This window comes from Varroa destructor, unplaced genomic scaffold (assembly GCF_002443255.2).
Source record: "Varroa destructor unplaced genomic scaffold, Vdes_3.0 BEIS01000006.1, whole genome shotgun sequence".
Lineage (NCBI taxonomy): Eukaryota > Metazoa > Arthropoda > Arachnida > Mesostigmata > Varroidae > Varroa > Varroa destructor.
Window position 1 is genome coordinate 28,888,093 of NW_019211459.1, and position 14,007 is coordinate 28,902,099.

At 42.6% G+C, this 14,007-nt stretch overlaps 1 long non-coding RNA gene across 3 annotated transcripts in view; it reads right to left on the reverse strand.

Moving 5' to 3' along the window:
• Positions 1-1,236: 1,236 nt before the first annotated feature.
• Positions 1,237-14,007, reverse strand: part of LOC111252975 (uncharacterized) — a 47,249-nt gene continuing 34,478 nt past the window's right edge. For all 3 annotated transcript variants that reach the window (XR_015330248.1, XR_002674434.2, XR_015330249.1), the window contains 4 exons: positions 4,875-5,091; positions 2,943-3,011; positions 1,861-2,172; positions 1,237-1,373 (listed from right to left, as the gene is read on the reverse strand). This is a non-coding gene — a long non-coding RNA (uncharacterized LOC111252975). The remainder of the gene's footprint in view (positions 1,374-1,860; positions 2,173-2,942; positions 3,012-4,874; positions 5,092-14,007) is intronic.

Below are 14,007 nucleotides of genomic sequence, written 5' to 3' on the forward strand. Positions count from 1 at the left end.
GACGTAAGCGTAATGTAATTCTCGACCATTCATAACTTATAATGATGTAATTATCGATGCTATGAAATTACGTTAACAAGAATAGACTGGTAGAGATAAACAGGGTTTACACATGAGCACAGGCGGTTTTTTTGGAAATATTAGCTTATACGAACACTGATTTCTTTGGCGATAGCCGTTCGTTTTAAGCTGGGCTAGAAGGCATGTTTACCTTTGTTTATGACTTAAAATCCGTTAATCAAGCCCCCATCAGTTTAAGGAGAAAAAAGCAAGCTACCCGAGTTGCTTGCTAAGCGGTAAGAACAAAGTCAAAGAGCTACATTTTAATTGTTTCTGTTTCTTTATCTCAATACAAACATTTTGGATCACGATGATTTAGTTAACGAGTAAATAGCGTTAGCACAACGTTATAGTCTTCCTTTTTATCTACATGTCACTGTCAAGTAGCATTTTCTCCATTTTACATAGAAACACACAAATGAGAACCTATATGAGGTGTGTTCTTTCGCTACATTGCTTACTCTTCAGCGAAAATTTTCGAGTTCAATTTTTGCTCGCATAGAACATAATCGATAAGACATTTTAGACAGCAAGTAATAAAAAAAAAAATGCTACACCGTAACGGGGACTGAAAGAGTTGAGTATTTGAAAAGACCTATTTTTGCAAGGTCAGCCGCGAGGTATTAGCTGATGCTTTTTTATTAGTATACACGAAGATTTTTTTTTTTTATCTAAAGAGCGTAAAAATTGCGCCACTAGCTGATAGCTCCAGTATGACGCTATCGTCATACGGGCAGCCGGTTAGCAGTGCACGATAACCCTGAGGAAACAGCTTTCGCGAGAAAATAATTTTTATTCTAGAAAGAACATGAAGCCTATTTACACCTCTAAATTTCTGATAAACAAACAGTACGATACAGGAGAGTGGTGTAAAAAAGCGCAATGTTTTATTAAGAATCCATTACATTGACATAAAAACTCAGCTCGGGAAAACAGTTTACGAATCGAACACCATCAATCTACTCTGACCAAGTAATAATTAATTTGACCAGCACAGAGAGAGAAAAAGCAAGCCATAATGAAATAACATAGCGACAGATTGTGGAATAAAAAAGAACAACTTTCTTGTTCTCCTTATGCACCTGATTGAGGTAGCTGATCTGGGGGTAGCACCGATAAGATGACGCCGACTCTTCTCCGCTGTTGGCTGATCCTCTTTCTCACGTGGGTGCGGTACTTCAATTTCTGCTGCTGTTGCTGCTGTTGGCCTGTGTCCTAGGACTGGCTACTTCCAGTACGCATCCAGAGGATATTCGAGGTAGGTACCATGAGTTAATAGATTGTCCATCTATTTTGTTGGATCATCCGATCAGCTGAGAAGAGAATATAAAGCGAAGGAGCCCAGAGTAAGAGGTGATCTTGTGACAATATGGCAGACTTCAATTACCTATTAGGTATTGATACAAAAGTACTTAATAATATTAAGTCAGCTGATCGGCCATGACAGGGTTTTATGAATAGAGATTTTTTAAGCGATAAATGAATTGGAAAGTATTTGACTTTCGAATTTACGAACAAAAATATATAAGGCTATTATTATAAACTTTTAAAGCTGTAGTGTGAAAAAAACAGTTTGCTCATGACCCAAAATAAAGTTTGACTCGCTATTTGATGTAAGAGATGAAGCCACAAAATGCAATGTCCCTTTCGAAGGTGCTGGGGGTATTAGCAATTCAGTGTTCCCTTATAATAGGCATTTAAAAAATAAGTCTTTTGATGCCTAACAGCGAAGCGGCTTGTCGCTATCCATTAAGAAATATCCTCAATGCTTTTGCTTTCTAATGGCAAGAATATACCTACCGTTCAAATACTACAGCGACAAAATAAGCAAGGCAGAGTTGATGGAGTGGGCAAACGAACCGACATGTCGTCACCTAATGCGCGTTTCACGATTTGCGTCACTTCCACTGCCGGACGCCTGGTTACCATGACTCGGGAGGCGCACCCCGAACCCAACACATCCGGCCTGTTTCAACAGCCTAACCTGAATGTTCCGAGTTTTACGTCTGCCACCATCGTTGGGTGTTCCATCGGTCAGCTGGCTCCCAGCACGAAATGAAGAGCGCGTGTGTGTGCGCGTGTCCGCATTAGAATGTAGACCATAACGTTTCCCTAAGATTAGCAGGCAAATGCGTTACTATGATGAGAACATTTTTGACTCATATTAACAGAGACATAATTGCTCTGCTCGTCCTCGTATTAATGATATATTGCTACCTTGAAGTAATATATCGCCTGATTACTGAACACTTTCATAATTCGTATTTCAAATATCTCTTATTGAAAACTTGTTGTCAATAAGAGGGGTGTTGTCAATATTTGAGGGGTAAAGAATAAAATTGCACGATGAAATCGATCGAATCTGTCTTTGAGTACTAAAATATATGGGAAAAATCATATAAAAGCGTTATGTGTTAAAATAAGCAATTATGTGAAAGCCACCACATCTGACAAAAACTAGTAAATGGTTATATAATGACTTTGGTAATAATATGTCATATTCAAAGTAAAATTACTTAAAAGCATGCATATTGTATAGCCCGAAAGATATGCGTACTTGAAGCCAACTAAGCCCCGCTCTTTTTACCGTCGCGTGGTGAACAAGACCTACACCTTATAGGTTAGAAACCTTTAAAAGTATTCCCTTGTTTAGAGCTACTGGGAAGTGTTAAAGCCTTCGGCCCACCTAGGTGTTCACGAGGGTGTCGCTCATGTCTGTCTGGACAAACATTGAAGATCATTCAATTGAGTACCTCGGTCTATCAAAAAAAGAGGTCAACTTTAAACGAGTTCACCTCTTTTTTTTTTTTTTTTTTTTGTGAAGGACGATAATACACATACCGGATGCAAACATATTGCTAAAAATGACGGGCGACACTAACCGTACACGAACATTTTCGCTACCAATGAGCTTTCATCGTTAGTCCTCTGTAGTTCGGGTTACCTGAATACTAAGAAAATAAACAGACTTTTGAGGCGTACGTACTGTAATTGATACAGTCACAAGTTGCTGGCCTTTGTGCGCATACAGGTACAATGAACGTGTGCTCGCAAATGAGCAATGGCTGTCTGTGTGTATGTAATAAATCAGACTGGTGTTATGCTATCTATCAATCAATTCCATCCTGTATTAATTTCCCTCGACGCTGTATGGACCGCATCGCATGGTCTTCATCTGGATGATGCTTGCTAGAACAAGATAATAATAAATGGATGGATAGGGTCCACTCGATAACGAAGTTGCTGCCTACACGAGGAATTTAATCTATCAAAATGTTATTAATCGACGGCAGAAGCGGCTCCTGATACTACACACTAAACGGCCGCTACAGAAGTGTGTATCCGATGCTAGTATTAGCGCTGTGGTCGCCATCCGCTGCCGCTGCCGAGTGCTGGACAGCATAAACTTATTCTCCCTTCAGGACTCTGCGTAGCGGCTTCATTCGCCTCGGAATGTTCGGAACGGGACGGCTAGCGATCCGTACCCCCTGCTGCCGTATCGAAAATCGTCTAGCGATGTGGTGCTTCAACGAGCCGGTATCACAGAGTCGCATGTTACTTGTCCTCTGAATATATTACACACACACAACTTTTCCAAGGTAGCAACTATCCCGTGTTACTTGGTAATAGTGAACGCAGTGTGGTCAGGCTTTCGTCATTCCAAGGAGCGAAGAAACTAAGGTAGGGAAAAGACGTAGGGAACGTTGCTTCACTAATTCAACCTCCTCATTTCCTATATAACGATTCCTCTTGTCTCACTCGAGGGATGAACTCAACTCAGCTCACAAGAGATTGAGAAGCATGAACGTGGTTTACATTTAGTCTGTTACCTATAAGTATCACTAGCAAACGCCGTCTGTCTTCCACTGAAGGTCCATTTCACTTTGCTTCATGATACTACACTAAAAAGTTAAATTACATCTTCAGCATCGCGCAAAAAGGATGCTCCTGAGAATAACTTTTATGCTTAGTTATCGCAAGACTAGTAGTAGCCGGTTTAATGAGCTCAAAAAATTCCACAATTACGGCTCGGCCTTATTGTTGACGACCCAGAACTTGCACATATCCTTTGTGGACTCCTGTGTTAAATTTAGAGATATTGCATTTTTCCGCAAACTGTTTTTATTCGATGTTATCTGTATAGAGTTGGCAAAACTGAATATATCTTAATTTTATTGATGGGTATCTCTACATTGAAATGAAGCAGATTTAACTATTACAGAATTTTGTTCTTTAGTGCAGATAACTTCCAAGCTTCCCTGTCGTTTGAGAAAACGTTTACTGAGCTAACGGCAATAAGTTGCCGAGAATTTTCATAGAAGCAGTAATGTTATATAGTTTGCTTCGAAAATAGAAGGTTGTGTGGCATTTTCCAGGATATAAAATGTCAGATCGACGCAGTCTTTTGTCATCATAAATGTATAAACGGATTGTCTGTAAGAGTTCATGGTAGTGATGGACAGGCGCCGAGCCTTTACTGGTTCTCTTCCTGGTTTTACTCCTCCTGACAGCTTGAATTATTTTAGAGATTTCAAATTAAACTATCAGACGTTAAAATAACTTTTGGGGTACGATCTCGTATAAAATCGGCTTACAGCTAGCTTTTCGATGCTCCATAAGCGGTACTATATATTTTCTAATAGATTAACACTAATCAGCAAGTGGGCTACTACAATAATTTCCTCTGTAACTTACAACTTATAATTCGACTGTAGCTACTGGCCGGGCTATTATTGAAGTCGCACGCCCAACATATATCGTTGTCATTAGTTGGTTCCATAATCCATTTCTTGTAGCGTGCGCTGCTTACTTACTGGGTAGTTCGCAGTAAAGGTTTTGCTCTCTGTCTTTATACTGTTCATCCAGGCGTTAGAATGGTCTCTTGCATTTGAGATCGTGGTCACTAGTGGCCATGCTTTCCTCCGCGGGTCTCTGTCCACCCGTCGTTCCACTCACCGATGCCCGTGACGTGTCCGAAGAGGCTGAGTTCGCCTCTTGCTAAGCTCGTCAATGATTCACTAGAAGTGGTGACTTGCAGGGAAAGAGTCGAAAAAAGAAGAGCAGATATACAGTACTAATGCACAAGAGATCCACGTTAGTTCGGTATCGTAGCCGCTAAGACTGGGAACCTAAGCCAATGCGTGACGCACGATGGCCGAATGGGGGCTTCGCTTCTGTTGAATAAAGCCGGCTTTTGCTTCTAAATAATAAGAAAAATTTTGCCGTTTGCCTGTTGTTGAGCAATTCTTTCGTGGAGCTTTTATCAATGAAAATACTTAAAATCTTACTCGAGCATTCTCTAAATGACTTGTAAAAATAAGTAGGATTTAGAGGCAACGTTGTCGGTTAAGTTTTTTTCAACAAAACTTATTTATTTAAATTACATATAATATTTGACATGATAGTCTGTACTGGCTTTGTCCCGATTTATTGTATTCGACCAAATATTGCACAATAAGTAAAGTGGCAAGCCAGAGGATAGTCAGTCAGTGCAGGGATTCATCGTGTTTAAAACAGTAAGTTATTGCTAAAATAGCCGGTGCTCGTAATGAGCGTTCGGCCCGCGACGTGTGACTCGAATTATAAAAACAGTGTAAAACTATCTAGTATGTAATAAAATACCGCTGTTTCGCACGAGGAATTAATACTATGCGAGTCCCATGGAAATTCGGGGCATTTTTCAATGTTCAGATAGCAATGGCCATTTAAATCATGCAGTATCGGAAGCCCGTCGTGCTAGCCAAGAAGCTGAAGCAGACGACAAAAATAATGTCATTACTTCGCAGGTTTCCTAAACATATACACTTCATAAGCTCAGAGACTAGGTAGATTTCTGGTTCTAATCTATACCGTCAGTCAAATATGAGTACCCAATGTTTTACGGAAATTATTCTGCGATCTGAAAGTTTAGCGTTGGTGGAGTTTATGAGATTTATTTAAATCTCGTAAACTCTGGCTGGGGGATGAGTTCTATCGTTAAAAACCCGATGCAGAAATTTAGGCGAAATTGGCAAATGAGATTTAAGCAAGCAGATGCGTTTTGACTTTTTCTTGATGAAATTTATAAATTTGCCTCCGTGAACAAACCGTATAGGATCAAACTTACGATATATTTCAGTAAGCGTAAAGTGCTCCAGTGTCTGTCTCATTGTTATCAGGTATGATTGTTGTTCGGAAACAGGAACTGACGTCTGAGCAGAATTAACTCAGAGGACTGTACGTGATACTTTGTCGCCCATCCTTTTTAACGGAAACAAAAACTAAGAAAATCGAAATTCATTGAAGGTTCTGAGACATAGCCGAGGTTCAGTGATTTCTTGAATAATTCATGTACTGACTTTAACTAAAGTCGTTCATGCAAGACATTCCAAGATCCTCGTACTGGGTCGTAAAGACTGGGCTAGAAGGAGTACTGGCCAAATCGATTTGCAAAATAATGTTTTGAGTTTATCCGATTTCGCACAATAACAAATCCGGTAGTATAAACAAGAAATTGGTTGCAAGTTACCTTAAGCAATAATTAGAAAAAAGAGAAACCAACCTGTAACAGCGCCTGAAAAGAAGTGTATAATGTGAATACAGCTTTGATTCTAGCTATAGACTTAAGAGTTTATCGTTATTAATGAAAATACCGCTTAGAAACAGGTATCTAGTTTTAACAGCATTAACAGTGAACGGTAGCTGCCTTAAGCGGCACCACAAAATCACTTAAGTTGTTTGCCAGAGTTTACCAAAAATGCAACCAAAATGATGTAGGATTTCCACATTCTTAAAAGTTTCGTAAATTTTCAAGTAGTCTGGAATCTCGATAGATGGGATCTTGTAGAGGCTGTGGGTCTGATCGCCAAGCACGGCAAAACGCACTGTATCTTTTCATAGTTAATAATATGTAAAATCAAACCAAGTTATTAGCCTTGTCTCGCTTGGTATATATAGTAATTCCTATAGTTATTATTTTTGGGTGCAATAAATTAAGGAAACGTAATTCTTCTTACTGATAAGAAGCCAGGAGAAAACGCTTGCCGCTTACCATATACTATATATACAGCTGAATGCGGGGAAGTTTTTTTCTATATAAAGTACTTTATTCTGAGCTCACGATACATTTTTGTGATGATTCTATCACCTAAACGTCGGTCAAGGAAGGGAATCTGTTCCCTTTTAGTGGCGTAAGTCATCATGGGACTTGATGCTAGAAAAACAGGTGTGCTCAGCAAGCCAGTAATGGTCACTCCGCCGAGTCATCTGAGTCTGTCCAGTAACGGCAACCGCAGCAACATCAGCAGCTATAATAATCATCGTGATGAACAGATGGACAGACATATCCGACAGACACAGGACCAAGGCGACCACAGCAGCAGCAGAAACAGCCGCCAGGCCAGGAGCAGCAGATCGAATCGAACGCCGTCGCTGAGCCGAGACCAGACATCGTCCGGGACAGGCGCTACTGAACGGGTCTCCGCTATCCCTGAGCGGCCAGGACAGCCGGCGAAGAAGAATCAAGACGTGACAGCAGTAGTAGAGGCGGCAGCAGACCAAGGAGTGGGGAAGAGAGCAGGGAGGACCAATAAAAAGAAAGCAGCTCCCATCTGATCATCCAGTCATCCCCCCAACTCCCCTTACTGTCTCGTCCTCTCTTAGGTCCCCTTTCGTAACTCCTCTGCTGGCGCTGCCGCTTCTCATCCTCCCATTCACTAGCCGCGGTGCTTTCTCTGGCAGCGATGCCCCGTGCCGCCACTAGCACCGCCACATCCCACAAGAAAGCTTAGAAGCTCAGAGAATTGGAAGAGAGGGTGGGTACAAAGCCGCACGTCGGCTTTGCCCCGATGTCCCCTCACTTCTCTCCAATTCATCGTTTGGTATCGCTGCCGCTGCCGCCACCGCCCCGCTGCTGCCGCTGCTTCCGCCACCAGCGGCAAAAGTAGCAGCAGCAGCAATAGAAGCACCACGACGACGGCAGCCGGTGCCGCTACAGCTACCGCGGCCGGTTTCTTTCCGCCGGACACCTCTCCCGCACGTCTTCCCAGCCCCCCAAAGCATGCAGCTTGTGGCCCTCTTTACCAAACTGGCTGACTGTGGCTGGATAGTTGCTATGTTGGATCTCCTCTCTTTGCAGCAGCAGCTAAACTGTCTACGATGGAAGAAACATCCATCCCTTCTTTGCCTCGAAGAGCTACCAATCCTCATCCCGGGAGCCACCTCTCGAGTGTGTTGTCTTCTAGACCCTTGCCAAGTGCTGCCGCTGTTATGGTGGTTGCTGAAGCGTCTATTTTTGCCGCTGTTGTTGGCGCTGTTACTGCCTGTCTCCCTTTCCGACTCTTGCAGGCTCGCTGTGACGTCACCCTGCGTCAAAGCAAGGCGACGTCAGTCAGGGTGGGCGGGTATGCTGACGGGGGCAGATGGGACTTCGCCAAAGGGGAACTAGAGAATATAAGGGATGATGAAGGGGAAGGGCGGACCTGGCCGGGTGACGGGTGGGACCAGCCAGTCAGCCGCCATCCTAAATCCAATTTGGGACGCCCACGTTACAGAAGAAGCTTGGAAGGGAGTGAGCGGGCAAACTATCTAGCGAGTTGGTGAACGAGACCACGTCGAGGGCCCGGCCGGACCGACCGATCGACCGACGGAGGTCCCTTTGGGACGAGGATGGGGTGAGGAAGCGGAGGAGGAGGAGGAGGAGGAGGAGGAAGAGGAGGAGATGGAGGAAGAAGGAAGGGCCGATGTCGACAGAGGACGACAAGGCAGCGTGGAGGGAGCAGCACATACTGCGGTGGCAGTGGTGGCAGACGAAGAAGGGAAGAAGGACCGAAGCTGATGGTCGCACCAGGAACACACGCACGTCGGGAAAGATAGAGTAAGAAGGACAAAAAGAACGGGTCCAGAGGCAGACGTCGAAACACGAGCTGACAAGCCAAGAGGCAGGCAGGCGGTAGCGGCATGCCATCACCACTATCGCCACTACAACAATAAAGGACGGCGTCCCGAAACAGGACAGGAACAACACGGCCCACACGAATGGTAGTCGGAAGTTTTTTGCCGTTTAAGGGCCGCATCCGACTTTCTGATAACGGCGCCACTAAACCCAGCTACTCGCTATGGCTCACAATCTCACATCTGTCTGCAGAAACTAGTTTGCGAAGCTCCATTTTGTAGAACAAATATTATAGGTGCACATACGAGAAAAATCTCGGATAGCATTCTCACTCAGTACAAAACGCTATGGCAGTATTTATACTCCCTTCATCAAGAAAATATGCTCGAAAAAAAAAAACAGAAATCGCCCGTATATTATTTGCGGTTACGAGTACCTGTTGTTTTCAAATTGATGCAGCCACTACGCGCTAGCGGCATATCGCGCCTATTTTGTATTGGCTGTCTTGTTGCTCGTGGCCTGACAAAGGTCTCTGAATAGAAATATGAGTAAAATAGAATATTTGCCTATGATTGAAGTTCTTTTAGGGGAGAACATGCACGATTGCCCTTTTAACTTGAAACTTCGGGGTATTATAATGGTATGCGTAAGATTGCATACTGCTTTCTTTCTTGGTCATAATTAATAGTACAAATCAGAAGAAGGTAAGCCTTGAACGTTTTAGTTGCGAGGGCTCTTGGAGCTAAAGGACGCGCCTCGTCCTCAAAATAGAACGCAGGAAAATTACTACCGCTTTTAACGTGTGGATATTCATGTATTCTTTCTGACTTTCCGGAACTAGTTGCCTCGACGATATGTTTTTCCCAACATTTCTGATGACTCCTATTGTGCTGACCTCTGGTAGTATAGAGTGCGGGATCTCTTTCTGTATACGGTAAAAAATAAAACGGCGTCATTATTAGCAAGACTTCGAAAGTGAAAACGCTTTTGGGTAAAATATTAATGGGGTTTTATCGTGCGCGTAGGCCTCATACGATTATAGGTATTAATGGCAGATGATTATCTGTGACGGCTACGAAGCTCTAACGACTGTGAAGTTGATCCTTTGAAATCGAAATTTGCTTAAATAAGCTGACTCCTTAGGTAACTCTACGGAGCTTTCAGGAACTAGCAGTATTATTTTTTTAAATAAAAATAGGTGCGACAATGAAGGTTTAACGAATTTTCATTCGAGGTGTTTGCCCTAGTCACATTGATGGACACTAAATGGCGCAAGCAAACCAACGAGTTGCAGAAATATTTTTCCTTTTTTTGTTAAAAGTTTTTAGACGAACTGTAAGGCTCTAATTGAGGGCCCTTGTGTTATATAAAAATCCTTATAAAAACCAGTCAACTATGATTCAGTGGTTAATGACAGGACAAAGAAGTCTGCAGTGAGTGAGCTATGTAAAAACGTAAAAAGTATGTTTATGTTTTGAGACGTCATAAAATTGGAACAATTTTCTCTCTATTGTTTTTGCGCTGGATATAGTAAGATGTCCAGGACATATAATAAAATAATATTTTGACACAAACACATTAAATGAATTGGTCAAATATGATGGACCAAAGTATCGATAATCAATTTTTAAGATGAAAAACTTGTCGAGCTTGATCAAACGTATAGGTCGGTCTCCATTAGATTCCGAAGTGTACTCAACGAATAGTCATACCGGATGTAAAACGTCAAACATTCGTGATTGATCTTATTAGCAATAGTTTGAATTACTTTCTTTAAAAGCTTTCAGAAATTCCGTGCAGTGCTGTTTTTTTCGAAGCATGTACATGCATGTAATAGACATGTATATATATATATATATATAACGAAAATATAATGTGCGCTCCGAGTTCAAATCTCGGGTTTGTATCTATATTTTATTTCGCGTTTCTAGAATAATCCGACCTGAACGTTTACAGATGCTTGCAATGGGCCTTAGGATTTGTGTCACAGTGAGTTACCGAGACGTTTTTCTGGGCTTGGGCAACAAGAGTTTTGGGCGATTATATCTATAACGGTAAAGTTCTTTCTTTGGGGGGAAAAGTTTAGACGAATTTACAACAAATTAACTAGGAGAATCGTATTGACACGTAGACGCACCATAAAGACAGTGAAGAATTAGTTACATCTCTTAACATGAATCTATTACATGAACTGTTATTAAAATTGCGATTAAGTAGACTCACGATCAGTTAATATGACGTTAAGCTATCTACGACAAGGCTTCGTTTGGGAGTGGTTGGAAGTAAGTTAATAAAAACGTGATAATAATGATAGCATCAAGGGAAACACGAATTGCCTCTTAAGTGCCCCTGCAGGGTTGTTAGTTCGTGCTGGGCTTCTAATAGTAGTATTTGCACTCGGTAACATGCGCCAGAGGTATAACATTTTCAAAGTTCAGGTGAAAAACACCAATTGGTCTTATAAATATAGGCCTTTTAAGTTAAGACAGGCAAGTGAGAATGGGATAATTTATAAAGAGCAGAGCTTACCAATAGAATCCACACAGGATTGACTTAATAATAAAATACAACGTTTTCGTGGTGACTGGACCAAGGCTCGGTTACCATGTTACAGTTGGCATCTCAAAGTTCCGCCGCCTGGGTGTTTCAAAAGGAAAAGCCTGCAAAAAATAGCAATGCGAGCTTCTGTTCTTTATTTACCTCGAGATGACGGCAAATTATCCGAGACATTCTCCAGCCACGAGAAGCTAAGAAGATCATCCCTCTTCCACCCAGTGAACAAACTGGGGCACCTTCAAGATCAGAGTGGCCATCTATTTCAGAAAGCACCGAGTATATAACCCGGCCCAGGTCTCAAACTATCTGGAATACTATTGGACTTGCTTTTTGGGGTTGGTATCTACACACGAGGAGCCTGCTTTTAGCGTATCCAACACCAAGCAACTTCGCTGAGATGACGAGCATTCTCTGGGGGAAGGAAGACGACCGACTACCGTCTGCGCGGGACAGATAAACACAAACACATCAAGCAAGGCAACTTAGAACCTCAACACTTGGACCAGTTGTTGTTGTTATTAAAGTACACTTCCTAGCCTTCTCTTTTCATGTGTGCACACGCTGCTGACTCGCAGGGAGACAAAGAAGACACAGAGTAGCGGCGGCCCTAATAGAGCGGCTTGAAGAAGACCGGACCGGCAGCAGTGCTAGTGTGACCTGTCCCGGAGGTGTCGTTACGAGTTCCTAGAGCGAACACCTCAATGAGATGTGCCGAGGGTATATGACATGATACTTAACAATGAACTAGAGAGACCAAGAAGGCCATTTTCCCTTTCTCTCATCGATGTAATATATAGTAAGGACACACGTACGGAGCTTCTTTCTTAATCTCAGTTGTTGGCTTATTCATAACCTTTACATAAATCGTCGAACATACTTCGTTGTTATATATATATATATATATAAAATGCTCCTTTACTACAAGTTATAGTTTAATCTATAGTTCCCCCTAACGGCACGCACGGTTGGCTTCAAGTACCCGTTTTAGCAGAAATCAACTGCCTCTTACTATTAGGCTAAAGGCAAGTGCACTACGAAAAGCACTTCAAGCCACCATAAGAATAACATCGATATGGCGTCACCACAAGAGTGACAAATGTCGACCAGTTTTACATTAGTAGGGCGCCGGCCCACATAGATACGCAAATGTAGTCTGAGCTACGTTGTGGAATAGATTACGGTGTGGCGGCAGCGGTAGCTGCAGTTAACTTCCCCGTAGAAAATCGGTGTTTGGCGTCCGTAGTCCTATCGCTGTACGAATCGGTCTACCAGCGGTCCTGCTAACGAGGGGATCCATTAGTTTGACTATCCGATAAACAGTCGCCTATCGCCCCCTTAGCGATTGCCACTGGCCTGCAAACTTGAATAGAGCAGTAGAATGCAGCTTTATCCAAAGGAGACTCTGCGTATACTACGGGACAGATGAAGAGCCAGAAATAAGGGTTACTACCGAGCTGCATTGTATTGCAGTTTTCGATCGTGTGAATATCTTATGATAATAACATTAATAAACTCTTTTTGTATTGGTGTCGTAAACGATCATGTTTTTTTTTTACTGCAATGTCTATAGCACTGTACTCCTTAAGAAAGTGACATTTGATGGTTAAATGATTTGACGAAACTCAGAAATTTAACCCGTAAAGTTCTGGGCTCATAAACGAATGTATCACTTAAAGTTACAACCCTTAAATGAACATCTGGTTTACAGAGTTACTGTAAGCAATTATCTTTATGGTCGTACTCAGTTACTGTTACTATATGCATAGCAAGGCGTTCACCTCTTCAGAGAATCCGTGATCAGTGGACCAGATTCGAAGACTGATTAGGGACGCAGGTCTGTATGGACTCACCTGTGCTCGATATATGATTTATAAGAATCCGGACCTGCAATGCAACGTCTTATGAATCGCACTAAGGCGCAACGGCGAACACAGTGACGATGAACGTCCCAGTGCCCAATGTCAGTTTAATGCCGACACAGAAGCGCTGTCCCATTTAATTGCTTGCAGACCATACGCCGTGTCTGATAAAAGTTGCGGCAGGAGATCTCCAAGCGGGTATCGCTAAGATGGTAACGCAAAGCAACCGGGGGGCGCAATCTAAAGGGACAATGTTCGTGGATAAAAACGGACATGGGTACGTCAACGAGGGGTTGATAATTAGTGAGGTGTTCATTTTTGAAGAACCAACACTGGTAGTCCTCAGCCACCGGCACTTCAACCTCTAGCAGATGAAATTACTTCAAGTAAAATGCTGCACTCGAGACGTGGCAGAATCTAATAAATGGGCATGCTTGCCACCTTGCTTCTTCGCTGTATGGAATCCGGACAACGCGGCCCTCGGCCTCGCTCTTTTTGGCTCAAAATGTAAAGGGCGTGCAACAAGCGCGTTCTGTTAGTATCATCTTCGATGGGAAAACGAATTCTGAACCGTATCTCAGACATAACGGCAACGCACAAGCTCACTTATGACTGGGGTCTCAGCGTGATCATGGTCGCAAACGTGTATTCCCCCAGACG